The 15,044-nt window shown below is 47.0% G+C and overlaps 3 non-coding genes and 1 pseudogene across 3 annotated transcripts; all 4 read right to left on the bottom strand.

Moving 5' to 3' along the window:
• Nucleotides 1-254: 254 nt before the first annotated feature.
• LOC120938614 lies at nt 255-443 on the bottom strand. Its single transcript, XR_005749171.1, has one exon. It is a non-coding gene; the product is annotated as a U2 spliceosomal RNA (small nuclear RNA).
• Nucleotides 444-1,473: 1,030 nt separating this feature from the next.
• On the bottom strand, nt 1,474-1,664 carry LOC120938595. Its single transcript, XR_005749160.1, has one exon. It is a non-coding gene; the product is annotated as a U2 spliceosomal RNA (small nuclear RNA).
• A 6,042-nt stretch (nt 1,665-7,706) lies between these two features.
• On the bottom strand, nt 7,707-7,937 carry LOC120938609 (annotated as a pseudogene).
• Nucleotides 7,938-13,979: 6,042 nt separating this feature from the next.
• LOC120938612 lies at nt 13,980-14,166 on the bottom strand. Its single transcript, XR_005749169.1, has one exon. It is a non-coding gene; the product is annotated as a U2 spliceosomal RNA (small nuclear RNA).
• Between the last annotated feature and the right edge of the window lie 878 nt (nt 14,167-15,044).

Raw genomic sequence — 15,044 nt, 5'->3', positions numbered from 1 at the left:
ACTTGTCGAAAATTGGATGCCCTGACTAAATCTAGGTGTTGCTGTATAGGTAACTTGATCAAGTAGTGGCATTTGGCAAGAAAGTGACAGACAAGAAGCAATGAAGACAAAGACACAAGGGTTAAATGCCAGTTTATTATAGCACGGAACCGAGTTTAAGCAAGAAACATTGTCAGCAGCAAGCAACAAGAACACACAAAACAAACAAGTTGGATGATGTTCCAGTTAAATCTATTTTTTGACACTGCGTAAGAGAGGGGTGCACCGGTCCTGGAGGTACTGCAATACCAGGTCGATGCGTGGAGTGGACAGAGCAAGCTCTTCTTCCATCTCCCTGTTCTAAAAATCCATTTAATATATGGTCCCCAGATAGGGGACGTATCAGATATTAAACTGATAAAAACAGATTTTTTTTTTTTTTTTTTTTTTTTTGAAAAGCCTATGGCGTGTGAACACACCCAAAAAAACTCCACCCGGTGCAGAAAAAATGTGCACACACATAAAGAGTGTTCACAAAAACGTGCAGACGGGTGCAACGTCAAGTGGTCCTCCTGTGAAGAGGGACCCATAACCCTGATCCCCCGGGTACTACACTTGATCTTAGCCAAAAGGCCGAGAAGCGATAACCCAATTATTCTCTGTTCCGAGCGAGCGGCTTTCTGGCCCCACCGGAGGGCTCGCTGAGAGTTGCCCGTTTGCCTGTACCCGGCAAGCGCCCTTCCCCCCAGTCTAGGCTGTCCGGAGGTGTGAATCTTCAGCCAGACGGGTGTCGCTGGTCTACAGGCCTGACCCCCTGTCTACTGGACAATCCACCCCTTTCTGACACCTGCCCAACACTGCTGGAGCCCAGTCATGACCCTCAGTCATCCCAAAATAAGAATTGCACACGTTCAGGTGCTTGTCGTTGCTCCTCGTTCACGTTCAACAAGGAAAATCATTTGCATGGGCCGGCCTCCTAGTTAGCATAACGTGGACTTAGTTAACATAACGTGGAAGAAAATCGAGGGCCACTAGAGGGAGTCAAAGACTAAGGGATCCTCCGGATAAAAATAAAAAACCCTTGCCACAGCAGACTTTTCTAGCTAGCTGCTGCATGCAGCAAGGCAGACAGCAATGGAGCAAATTCAGCCCCCTTTTTTGTCAGCAGAGTAGTCACTGCTTATCGAAGGCTTCATTTTGGGCCTTAGGAAAGAGAGAGCGAGGAGTAGAACACTAGCTGACTTGTCGAAAATTGGATGCCCTGACTAAATCTAGGTGTTGCTGTATAGGTAACTTGATCAAGTAGTGGCATTTGGCAAGAAAGTGACAGACAAGAAGCAATGAAGACAAAGACACAAGGGTTAAATGCCAGTTTATTATAGCACGGAACCGAGTTTAAGCAAGAAACATTGTCAGCAGCAAGCAACAAGAACACACAAAACAAACAAGTTGGATGATGTTCCAGTTAAATCTATTTTTTGACACTGCGTAAGAGAGGGGTGCACCGGTCCTGGAGGTACTGCAATACCAGGTCGATGCGTGGAGTGGACAGAGCAAGCTCTTCTTCCATCTCCCTGTTCTAAAAATCCATTTAATATATGGTCCCCAGATAGGGGACGTATCAGATATTAAACTGATAAGAACAGATTTTTTTTTTTTTTTTTTTTTTTTTTTTTAAACGCTACTCAGACTGAATCACAGACTTAGGCATAACTTTACCCCGTACCATCACCAGAGCCGTGTTCTTTGCATCATACTAGCGTATCAGGACATAGAAAAAGGTAAAATCAAGAATAAAATATCATACACAGTACATAAAATACATCCTATCCATCCCCCACCCGCCACTTCTCAAAATTCCAAAACACATTCGCCTCCTCCTCCCCCATACTCCTTCTTTCAACCGCAAGAACATAGAACATCTTCGCCATCACCCAGTCAACACAGTCTTTCTCCGTCAACGCCATTTTCTTTCTCACCAAGGCACACCGCGTCTCCCACATCGTTTCTCTTACCACTGCAGATACAACAAACATCTTACGCTGTTTTTCCTTACTTCCTTCCACCAAACCAAAAACACATTTTTCAAGTGATACAACTTCAACCTCCACCACCCTCCTCACAAAATCATGTAATAGCGTCCATACTTTGATAGCGAAACCACACTCCCAAAACACGTGCCTCACACTTTCATCTTCCATACACCCATCTCTAGGGCATACCTCCCTCCTCACCAGGTCTCTAGACTTTAAAAAAGACATCGTGGGCAGACAGTTATGTAGCGCTAACCACACCACCTCCCGCTGTTTATTAGTCACGCCTTTAAGTAGCAAGTTTCTCCAACAAAGTTCCGCTTTCTTGAAACTTAAACCAAAGATATTGGATGGTAGTTCACCCCTCCTTAACCATCCCCATAAGGCCTCTTTCTTGCGTGCTCCCTCCCCCAACTCCTGTAATTTGTTACTCAGAAAAAAATTGGACATCTTTAAGTAATAACTTGGAGATATCAAAGACATTGGTCTTGTAAGGTCTCTTTCGCACCATCCCCACTTCAGCAAAGGCCACCCAATCAGGTACCGCATCAAAGCAGCCGCTTTCCCACCTGCAAGAAAAGTCCTGAGATGAACCAACCACCACTGAACCTCTAAAAACCGCCCAACATTAGGAAAGTTGTATCCACCCAGTTGGAAGCTCTTCATTACTACTTCCCTCGACACTTTCTCCATCTTAGAGCCCCAGAAAAAAACAAATAACAGCCTCGTAATTTTCTGCACCCATCTTTTGTTTGGGGGGAAGACCACTGAACAATATAATAACAGAGGGAGAATCACCGCCTTAACGACCAGGGTTTTCCCAGACAAGGATAATCTTCTAAGTTTCCACAGACATAGCTTCTTTTCGACCTTCTCGGCACATTTAGCGATATTGACCTGACTTGTTAAACTTTTTTCGAAGTGTACCCCTAGTATTTCCACCTCCTGCACATTCCTTAGTTTACTCTTAGACGTATCACAGGTACCGCTTAAAACACATACGCTGCTTTTGCCCCAATTGACACGTAGCCCAGAGATCGCCCCAAAAATACTGAGCTGGAGCTCCGCTCTCGTCACGTCTCTAGCCGTATTACATAGAAAGTTGACATCATCCATGTAACAGAGGGCTTTAACAGGTTCATTCCCACAGCCTGGCACAAATACTCCTCTGAAACATTTATCCCGCGCAACATGCCTTAGGAGAGGCTCAATTGCGCAGATGAAGGCAACAGGAGATAAGGGGCACCCCTGCCTAACCCCCGACCTCACCTCCACTTCCCCAGACAGCTTTCCGTTGACCAGGATCTGGCTACTTATCCCGTGGTACAAACATTCGACCATCTTGACAAAGTCCTCAGGCACCCCCATCTGTCTTAAAACTATAAAAAGGTATTTATGATTTAACCGATCATAGGCCTTCTCTAGATCTATGCTTGCCACCGCCAAGGGCATGTTGTTACATTGGGCGTAGTATATTAGGTCCCTTAGGAGGATCAGATTATCCGAAATCCTCCGCCCGGGAACAGCGCAAACCTGCCACTCTCCGATGATACTATCCACCACCCTCTTCATCCTATCAGCCAAAATTTTCGCAAAGATCTTATAATCGCTATTAAGAAGTGTTATTGGGCGCCAATTACGTATATCTCGCTGATCACCCTTCTTTTTAAACAATAGAGTAATTATCCCCTTCCGCATTGATTTAGATACTCTTTTCTCTTCAATACAGGTCTTCACAACTCTGCATAGATCCTCCTTCAACACCGGCCAGTAGTCCTCATAAAATTCGATCGGTAAGCCATCCCCTCCAGGGGTCTTATTCCTTCTCATATTCCTGATCACGTTCTCTACTTCTTCTTCCCTTACAGGTTCCAGTAGCGTCTCTGCATCTTCCGCACTCAGGTTTCCTCTTACCACCTCACAATATTCCAGCGTCTCTTCATCTGATACATCACCACCACCACCGTCACTATAGAGATCCGCATAAAAGGATTTAATCGCCTCAACCATCCTGTCACCGCTCACCTCTTCTTCTCCTTCCAACACCGACTGGAACATTTTCTTTGGACCAAACGATTTTTTAAAAAAATACGCGGAGCATTGTTCGCCCTCCTCCATCTCTTGGATCTTAGCCCTAAAAACAATACTTCTCCCACGATCCTTCATCATAGCATTTCGGGCCTCGCGTACTTCTTTTAATTCTTCTTGCACCTCCACCCCCATCCTCTTGCACTGAAACAAGAAGTGCATCCTATCCACCAACCTCCTTTCCTCCTCATGCTTCCGCTTAGCCATCTCTACGCCCAATTTCTTAAAGAAACCACAGATCTTAGTTTTCGCCCAATCCCACCACTCCAAAATATCATCAAACCCACGTTTTTTATAGGAAAGGTGCTCAAAAAAGGTTTTAAATCTCAAAAACACCCCCTCCTCCTTCAAAAGAGAGATGTTGAGCTTCCACACACCCCTCCCGTACATCATAGTGTCATCCAAACTAAGGGAACTTGAAATTAAAGCATGGTCTGAAAAGGATACGGGATCTACCTGGTACCCAACGATTTTAAAGGCTAAGGATGCGAAGATAAAATCAATCCTGGACCTAACTGACCCCTTATCGGAAAAAAAGGTAAAAGCATCATTTTTCTGAGCAATCATAGCAGCATCCTGCAGGCGAAAGTCACTCACAAGCTCATTTAATGCTTTCGAGGTCACATCCATCCCACTTTCCAAACTCACGCCCTGCCTTTCCTCACTCCTCCTCACGCAATTGAAGTCTCCAAGCAGCAAGGTTGGGATTCTCCCCGGCAGCCACAACTTGAGCACGTCAAAAAAGCTTACACGCTCCTTCTTTTCCGCTGGTGCATAGCAATTAATTAGCTTAACTTCATTTCCTGCCACCTCCACCACCACAATTTGTAACCTCCCTGGTACCACCACCTCCTGTGAGACAATATGTATATATGGGTTTTTAATAAGGATCCCCACTCCTTCGTTCCTTGACTCACACATAGGAGACCACACAGATGCCCCATGTTTCCAATCTTCACCTACGGCTCTCTCGATACCGCACTCCTGCACACAAATAATATCAGCGCACACACTTCCCAGGTAATCAAAAACTGCCGCCCTCCTCCACCCTGAACATATACTTCTGACATTCACCGAACTCACGCTAAATGCCATGAAGAGATAAATCGAAAACAAGTGCACAGCCATAACGTCTACTTATTAAAGTTGCTTCCTCTCAATCACCCCTTTACTTGCAACATTCGCATAGGTCAATCTCTTCCTAGCAAAGGGAGAGCTGGCAGACTCTGATCCAGAGCCTCCATCATCAGGAAGAGCCTCCCCTTCCTCGTCCCCTCCAGCTCCTTCCTCCCGAGCCCTTTTTGTGGAGGACTGAGCCGCCTCGTCCATTGAAATGACAAGTCTTTGTCCACATTCTAACGACTCATCACTGTCCATCTCTTCATCCTCTTCTTCCTCAGCACTAGAGGATAACCCGCTTATTAAGTCCGACATCCGCCCTGGACTTGTATAGGCCTGACTCCGCTGTTCCTCCTCCACACCGACAACTACTTGTCCCGCCGAAGATCCATCCTCCATCACTTCCACTCTGGCTTCTTCCCCTACAGTAGCTTTCATGCTCCCAACGTCAGCCTTAGCACTAACCTCTGTATTCACAGAAGCGGCACCAGCCTCGTTGTTCATCGCCTCCGCTTGCACTGTAGGCGCAGCATCATCGGTCTTCCGCCCTGAGCACGTGTCAGGCTGCCCCGCATTCGCAGGCCGAGCTCTGCCACCCTGCCTCCGAGCAAGATATTCAGACCTCTGCTGCTCCCTTTCTTCTTTTGCCAGATTCCTAGCCACCATCCTATACACTTCCGAAGTAGTCTTCGCAGAAGAATACTCAGGGCACTGTCTCGCAAGATGACCAGGCTTTTTGCAAATGTCACACACTTTCTTTTGTCTGCAATCCTTAGAGAAATGGTCACCGGATCCGCAAAATCTGCATTTTACACCCTTGTCACAGTCACTACTTGTATGCCCATACACGCAGCACTTCCTGCAATATACCGGCTGTCCAGGGTAAAAGAGAAACCCCCTCTCTCCACCAACATTAAATACCGCAGGAGGTCTCCTCACTCCACCAACACACTCTGGGTCAGGCCGGAATTTTCCATAAAACCTGTACTTCCCGGTCCATATTTCAAATCTATTCAAGACCTTGTCACCGCCACGTAGATCCTCGCAATAGTTACTTAAAAACGCTCTAACCAAGTTCACGTCCGCGAACGGATTATACATGTGGACGACGATAGCCTTATCTTCCTGCATAAAGAGCGGAATAACCTCCATCTTTTTAAACACGTCATTATCTGAACTCCTCATCTTCTCGTAAATATTCCAGCACATCTCGGTAGAAACAAAAGTAGTGTCATATAAACCTTGTTGTGGGAAGTCTTGTAAGCAAACAATATCTCTTACCCGTAAACCAAGTAACTCCGTCAAAACATCGACCACGATCGTCCTCAGATTAACCTCCGCCTTGAATTCCGGTTTCACCAAAAACCGCAACGAGTCCCGCAATCCACGGACCGCCATCTTCCTCCGTCCAAAGGGAACCCCCAAGGGGGACCCTGAACTCCGCACAAACCGCCTTCAGAAGGGCGATCGCTTCCCGTTGCCCGGGGACTAATCCTAAGGCCAATAGCAGCAAGGGGGGGCCTTCCTAAGAAGAACGTTCCCCCCAAGGCCGACCGTCGGGTACCCCGGGCACCTCTTGGCTAGTCACCGAATGCAGCAGAACTACACTGGATCTTAGCCAAAAGGCCGAGAAGCGATAACCCAATTATTCTCTGTTCCGAGCGAGCGGCTTTCTGGCCCCACCGGAGGGCTCGCTGAGAGTTGCCCGTTTGCCTGTACCCGGCAAGCGCCCTTCCCCCCAGTCTAGGCTGTCCGGAGGTGTGAATCTTCAGCCAGACGGGTGTCGCTGGTCTACAGGCCTGACCCCCTGTCTACTGGACAATCCACCCTTTTCTGACACCTGCCCAACACTGCTGGAGCCCAGTCATGACCCTCAGTCATCCCAAAATAAGAATTGCACACGTTCAGGTGCTTGTCGTTGCTCCTCGTTCACGTTCAACAAGGAAAATCATTTGCATGGGCCGGCCTCCTAGTTAGCATAACGTGGACTTAGTTAACATAACGTGGAAGAAAATCGAGGGCCACTAGAGGGAGTCAAAGACTAAGGGATCCTCCGGATAAAAATAAAAAACCCTTGCCACAGCAGACTTTTCTAGCTAGCTGCTGCATGCAGCAAGGCAGACAGCAATGGAGCAAATTCAGCCCCCTTTTTTGTCAGCAGAGTAGTCACTGCTTATCGAAGGCTTCATTTTGGGCCTTAGGAAAGAGAGAGCGAGGAGTAGAACACTAGCTGACTTGTCGAAAATTGGATGCCCTGACTAAATCTAGGTGTTGCTGTATAGGTAACTTGATCAAGTAGTGGCATTTGGCAAGAAAGTGACAGACAAGAAGCAATGAAGACAAAGACACAAGGGTTAAATGCCAGTTTATTATAGCACGGAACCGAGTTTAAGCAAGAAACATTGTCAGCAGCAAGCAACAAGAACACACAAAACAAACAAGTTGGATGATGTTCCAGTTAAATCTATTTTTTGACACTGCGTAAGAGAGGGGTGCACCGGTCCTGGAGGTACTGCAATACCAGGTCGATGCGTGGAGTGGACAGAGCAAGCTCTTCTTCCATCTCCCTGTTCTAAAAATCCATTTAATATATGGTCCCCAGATAGGGGACGTATCAGATATTAAACTGATAAGAACAGATTTTTTTTTTTTTTTTTTTCCTTTCCCTTCAGCATGAATCGCATACTCAAGACTTCTTCAAGAAAACTTTCAAAAGATCAGGCAGCGTTCATATCATCATTCGGGTAAGTATCTTTATAAAACCGTAGCAGCTTAAAAGAACAACATTAAACACAAACAATAAAAACATTTCCCACCCCCTCCCATCACCTCATCACAACCTCCACCTCCCAAAATTCCAAAAAACATTCGCCTCCTCCACTCCCAACTTTTTCCGGTCATACAGCAAAACACAGTACAACTTGCTTAGCACCCAATTCTCACATTCTTCTTCAGACACCACAAAACTTCCTTTCCTGTATCCACATCTCGCCTCCCAGATCACTTCTTTCACAATTGCAGACAGAATCCACCCTCTCCTCCTCACATCAGATGCACCACCAACCAAACCATATAAACATAACTCTGGTGTAATGTCCTTCACTTCCAAAACATTTTTCACAAACCCCACCAACCTACCCCATACATTTTTCACAAAAACACATTCGAAAAAGACGTGCCTTACAGTTTCCATGCTTCCACATCCTTCCCTTACACATCTTTCATTTCTAACCAGATCTCTGGCTTTCAGGAACACCATTGTTAGCAGACATTCATGAAAGGACATCCAAACCACTTCTTTTTGTTTGTTAGTCACCCCTTCCGTCTTTAGGTTTTCCCAACACATTTCTGCTTGTCTTGTCCTAAGGTCGGCAATATTTGTCACCACCTCCTCCTTCCTTAACCACCTACTCAAAAGGGCTTTATTCATTGCACCCTCCCCCAGATCTCTTAGGCCATGCTCGTCATACCACTTCTTGAGTTTAACGTAGTAGGGAGGGGACACCAGGGCCACAGGTCGCGTCAAGTCCCGGACCCCCCAACCCCATCCCACCACCGACCATCCCATCAAATATCTCATAAAGTACATCGCCCTTCCTCCACCTGAAAAAACTTTAAAATGCAGCAACCAGGAGTGCATCCCCAAAAACATTTCCACATTTGGGAAATTCTGTCCTCCAAACCTCTCCTCCTTCATTATTGTCACTCTGGATAGTCTCTCCATTTTGGATCCCCAGAAAAAAATAAACAATAACCTGGTAAATTTCTGCATCCATCTTTTGTTGAAAGAAAAAATCAGTCCAAAATAAAGCAGCAAAGGGAGACAAACTGCTTTTGCAATCAGGGTTTTTCCTGTCAGTGTAAGCCGCCGCAACTTCCATAACTCCACCTTTTTGGATAATTTCTTTTGACAGTTCTCTGCATTGATCTGGTTTTGCAGGTTCCTCTCGAAATGAATCCCAAGCACATTGATGGTGCCTACTTTCCTTATCTTGCTTGCTGCAAAGTCCTGCAATCCACTGAGCATGCAAAAAGCACTCTTCTCCCAATTAACCCGCATCCCAGCCATACTCCCAAACAACTGTAATTGCAATTCCACCCTTGCCAGATCCCTTTGGGACTTGCACAGAAAAACAGCGTCATCCATATAGCACAACGATTTCAATTTTTCCCCCCCTCCACCCGGGACAAAAAATCCTTCAAAGGCTTTATCTTGCTGTACGTGCTGCAATAGGGGTTCCATCACACAGATAAAGAGTAGGGGGGACAGAGGGCATCCCTGTCTTACCCCAGATTTCACTTCAAAAGGTTCCGCCAAAAACCCATTGACCAGAATCTTGCTTCTCACTGAAGTATACAGGCATTTTATCATCCCCACAAAATCTGCAGGAAAACCAAACTTTTTCAATACCTGGAACATGAATTGATGGGATACTCTGTCATAAGCTTTCTCAAGGTCAATTCCTGCGACAGCCAGCGGCAAATTGTTGTTCTGTGCATAGAAGGCCAGATCTCTAAGGAGCACCAGATTGCTAGCAATCCTCCTCCCCGGGACAGCACACGTCTGCCAACTTCCTATAATCCCGCCAACCACCTCCTTCATCCTATCGGCTAAAATTTTAGCAAAAGACTTGTAGTCCACATTAAGGAGTGTGATTGGGCGCCAGTTCTTGACCTCCCTCTCATCCCCCTTTTTATAAAGCAACACGATGACCCCCTCTTTCATCGAGGCCGACAGTCTCTTCTCCGCCATACAACACCTCATCACTTCTAAGAAATGCACTTTGAGGATTGCCCAAAATTTTATATAAAACTCCACTGGAATTCCATCCCCTCCTGGAGTTTTGTTCTTGGCCATCTTCTTCAAAGTCTTCAAGACCTCTTCCTCTCCTACCTCTTCTGCCAGGAAGGCGCCTTCCTCCTCCCTCAACACCCCTGGCAGCACATCACAATACTCCTCTACTTCCTCTATTGCAGCAATGTCTTCTTCTCCATATAAATCAGCGTAAAAGCTCCTTATCACGTCTCTCATTCTTTTCCCTCTTACTTCCTCTGGTCCATCCATCATTGTCTTCATTACCTTCTTTGGGCTAAAGGCTTTCTTGAAGAAAAAGCGCGAGCACTTCTCGTCTTCCTCCATTGTCTGGACTTTTGCTCGAAAAACGATTCCTTTTCCTTTTTCCTTGATCATCTTCCTCCTCTCCTCCTGCGCTTCCTTCAATTCTTCTTCCACCTCCATTCCCAACCTCTTACACTGATACAGGAAATGTATTCTCTCCAACAACCTCCTCCCTGCCTCCCTTCTTTCTCTTGCTTTTTCCGCCCCCACCTTCTTATAAAAGGAAGCTACTTGATTTTTAAGCCAGTCCCACCACACCAACAGGTCCTCAAAACCCTCTTTTCTTTTTTCCAGGGTCTGGAAGTAAGAGGCAAAACGCCCAGAAGTCTCCTCATCCTCCAAAAGCAGGCCATTCAATTTCCATGTACCTCTCCCCACCTCCACTTCCACCTCCAACTTAAACGAACAAAAAATCAAGGAATGGTCGGAAAAAAGGACAGGGGATACGTTATAGGATTCACCCTTCAAAAACTGGGACAAGAAAATAAAATCAATACGAGACCTCACCGTCCCTCTGTCAGAAAGGTAAGTAAAGGACGTATTCCTCCCCTCCACCTCCACCGCCACGTCATGCATGTGAAAGTCATTAACCATGTCATTTAGGAGCCTGGATGTAACGTCCATCCCACCATCACCACCAGTCCCCTGACGGTCTTCATTCCTTCTCACACAGTTAAAGTCGCCCACCAGGACTGTGGGAACCCTCCCTGGTAAGTATACCTTCAAAGTTTTAAAAAAACTCACTCTCTCCTTTTTCACAGCTGGAGCATAGCAATTTATCACTCTCACTTGCTGGCCCAAAAAATCGAGAGTCACCACCTGTAGCCTTCCGGGGACCAACACCTCATGCGCCACAATTTTTATATTTGGGTTTTTAACCACCAATCCAACCCCCTCACTTCGAGATTCACATGCATGCGCCCACACGGAAGGGCCCCATGACCAATCGGCTGAAGGATCACTCATTATCCCACATTCTTGTAAACACAAGACATCCACATTATAATTTTTGATTTCCTCAAACACCGCCACCCTCCTAACTTTTGCAGAAATGCTCCTCACATTAACAGACCCTACTACCAGAGCCATCATAAAGAAAATGAAAGACATAGCCATAGTCATGATCTTAAAAATCCATCCCTGCCTCATTTGCTTCAGACTTCAATCTCCTCCGGGGAACCGGAGAGCTGGCGGACTCCTCAGAATCCCCATTTCCAGACACCACTCCTGCACCCTCCACCCCACCAGTCCGAGGCAAATCCGCCCTGGCCCTCTTACTGGCAGAAGTGTCCGGCAACTCAGGAGCATCAAGCGACTCCTCCATCCTCTGACCACACTCGATGCTACCGTCACTGTCAATAACACCTCCATCCTCCGAGTCGCTGTCCGATACGCTACCGAACAATGTTGATGCTGACATGCGACGCTTCACTACGCCGGACGCAGAACCTTCCTGATTCACCTCTTCTTTTCCAGGAGGGGCAACATCACCTCCAGAGCCATCCACCTCCTCTCCACCTGTTCCACCAGAAGGATCCAAATCTCCACCGGTACCCTCTCCACCTGGCATGGCATCAGCGGCACTAGAGCTGGCACCGCCCTCAGCAGACGCCGAGGCCGTACCACCTGCTCCCGCTGCATCACCTGCCTGCCCATCGGGTGTAGCTTCATTGGCCGGGTGTTCCGGCGGGTGACTCGAAGGGCCCGTACCAGCAGCGCCCCCCCCTGCACCCCCCTTTGCACCGCCTTGCGGCCTCTGCCTAGGTACTCTCTGCTCCTTCGGCAGCATAGTAGACTGCGACTCTCTCCTGGCTGTCTCATATACCCCACATTGCTTCGCCATATGTCCAGACTGCTTACAAATGTCACATACTCTTCCTGCTTTACAATTCCGCGCCTCATGGCCTCCTTTTCCACAAAACCGGCACTTCAATTCCTGGTCACATTCACTGCTGACATGCCCATACATCATACATTTCCTGCAATACCTGGGCTGGCCGGGGTAAAACAGGAAACCTCTTTCTCCTCCAATTGAAAAGACTGCAGGGGGTCTCTTAACCCCCCCCAAACAACTAGGGTCAGACTTGAAAGTTCCAAAGAACCTGTACTTTCCGGACCAGATCTTAAAATTATTAAAGACCATGTCTCCTCCTGTCAGATTATCACAATAGTTGCCTAGGAAAGCTCTTACCAGATTGACATCCGCGAACGGGTTATACAGATGGACAGTTATTACCTTTTCTTCCTCCATAAACAAAGGCTGTACTCCAAACTTCCTCCCGACGTCACTTTCCTCCACCGACTTGAAGCTCTCATAGGTGTTCCAGGCAACCTCAGTGGAAGAGAAGGTCACATCATAAAGACCCTGGTTCGGGAAATCTTGCAAACAAAATATCTCTCTTACCGCTAGGCCCAATGCACCCGTCAGGAGATCAACCACCACGGTCCTCAAGGTCACGTCTTTCTCGAATCCTGGCTTTACCAGGAAACGAAGCGAATCCCGCATTCCTCGGATCGCCATTCTGAAAAGAGCCTGAAGATTCGCTCGCCCACTTAGGGGGCCCCACAAGGGGAACCCCCTGGCTCCGCCAACCGTCCGACTACGCCTTGGATAAGGCGATCGCTTCCCGTTGCCCGGGGACTAAGCCTAAGGCCAATAGCAGCAAGGGGGGGCCCCTCCGAAGAGGAACGATCCCCCCCAAGGCCGACCGTCGGGTACCCCGGGCACCTTCTGACTACTCACAAATGCAGCAGAACTACACTTGATCTTAGCCAAAAGGCCGAGAAGCGATAACCCAATTATTCTCTGTTCCGAGCGAGCGGCTTTCTGGCCCCACCGGAGGGCTCGCTGAGAGTTGCCCGTTTGCCTGTACCCGGCAAGCGCCCTTCCCCCCAGTCTAGGCTGTCCGGAGGTGTGAATCTTCAGCCAGACGGGTGTCGCTGGTCTACAGGCCTGACCCCCTGTCTACTGGACAATCCACCCCTTTCTGACACCTGCCCAACACTGCTGGAGCCCAGTCATGACCCTCAGTCATCCCAAAATAAGAATTGCACACGTTCAGGTGCTTGTCGTTGCTCCTCGTTCACGTTCAACAAGGAAAATCATTTGCATGGGCCGGCCTCCTAGTTAGCATAACGTGGACTTAGTTAACATAACGTGGAAGAAAATCGAGGGCCACTAGAGGGAGTCAAAGACTAAGGGATCCTCCGGATAAAAATAAAAAACCCTTGCCACAGCAGACTTTTCTAGCTAGCTGCTGCATGCAGCAAGGCAGACAGCAATGGAGCAAATTCAGCCCCCTTTTTTGTCAGCAGAGTAGTCACTGCTTATCGAAGGCTTCATTTTGGGCCTTAGGAAAGAGAGAGCGAGGAGTAGAACACTAGCTGACTTGTCGAAAATTGGATGCCCTGACTAAATCTAGGTGTTGCTGTATAGGTAACTTGATCAAGTAGTGGCATTTGGCAAGAAAGTGACAGACAAGAAGCAATGAAGACAAAGACACAAGGGTTAAATGCCAGTTTATTATAGCACGGAACCGAGTTTAAGCAAGAAACATTGTCAGCAGCAAGCAACAAGAACACACAAAACAAACAAGTTGGATGATGTTCCAGTTAAATCTATTTTTTGACACTGCGTAAGAGAGGGGTGCACCGGTCCTGGAGGTACTGCAATACCAGGTCGATGCGTGGAGTGGACAGAGCAAGCTCTTCTTCCATCTCCCTGTTCTAAAAATCCATTTAATATATGGTCCCCAGATAGGGGACGTATCAGATATTAAACTGATAAGAACAGATTTTTTTTTTTTTTTTTTTCTTTTTTAACGCTACTCAGACTGAATCACAGACTTAGGCATAACTTAACCCCGTACCATCACCAGAGCCGTGTTCTTTGCATCATACTAGCGTATCAGGACATAGAAAAAGATAAAATCAAGAATAAAATATCATACACAGTACATAAAATACATCCTATCCATCCCCCACCCGCCACTTCTCAAAATTCCAAAACACATTCGCCTCCTCCTCCCCCATACTCCTTCTTTCAACCGCAAGAACATAAAACATCTTCGCCATCACCCAGTCAACACAGTCTTTCTCCGTCAACGCCATTTTCCTTCTCACCAAGGCACACCGCGTCTCCCACATCGTTTCTCTTACCACTGCAGATACAACAAACATCTTACGCTGTTTTTCCTTGCTTCCTTCCACCAAACCAAAAACACATTTTTCAAGTGATACAACATCAACCTCCACCACCCTCCTCACAAAATCATGTAATAGCGTCCATACTTTGATAGCGAAACCACACTCCCAAAACACGTGCCTCACACTTTCATCTTCCATACACCCATCTCTAGGGCATACCTCCCTCCTCACCAGGTCTCTAGACTTTAAAAAAGACATCGTGGGCAAACAGTTATGTAGCGCTAACCACACCACCTCCCGCTGTTTATTAGTCACGCCTTTAAGTAGCAAGTTTCTCCAACAAAGTTCCGCTTTCTTGAAACTTAGACCTAAGATATTGGATGGTAGTTCACCCCTCCTTAACCATGCCCATAAGGCCTCTTTCTTGCGTGCTCCCTCCCCCAACTCCTGTAGTTTGTTACTCTGAAAAAAAGTGGACATCTTTAGGTAATAACTCGGAGATATCAAAGACATTGGTCTTGTAAGGTCTCTTTCGCACCATCCCCACTTCAGCAAAGGCC

This window comes from Rana temporaria, chromosome 4 (assembly GCF_905171775.1).
Source record: "Rana temporaria chromosome 4, aRanTem1.1, whole genome shotgun sequence".
Classification (NCBI taxonomy): Eukaryota; Metazoa; Chordata; class Amphibia; order Anura; family Ranidae; genus Rana; species Rana temporaria.
Note: the sequence above shows the minus strand (reverse complement) of the source record. Positions and strands in the feature narration are given on the sequence as shown.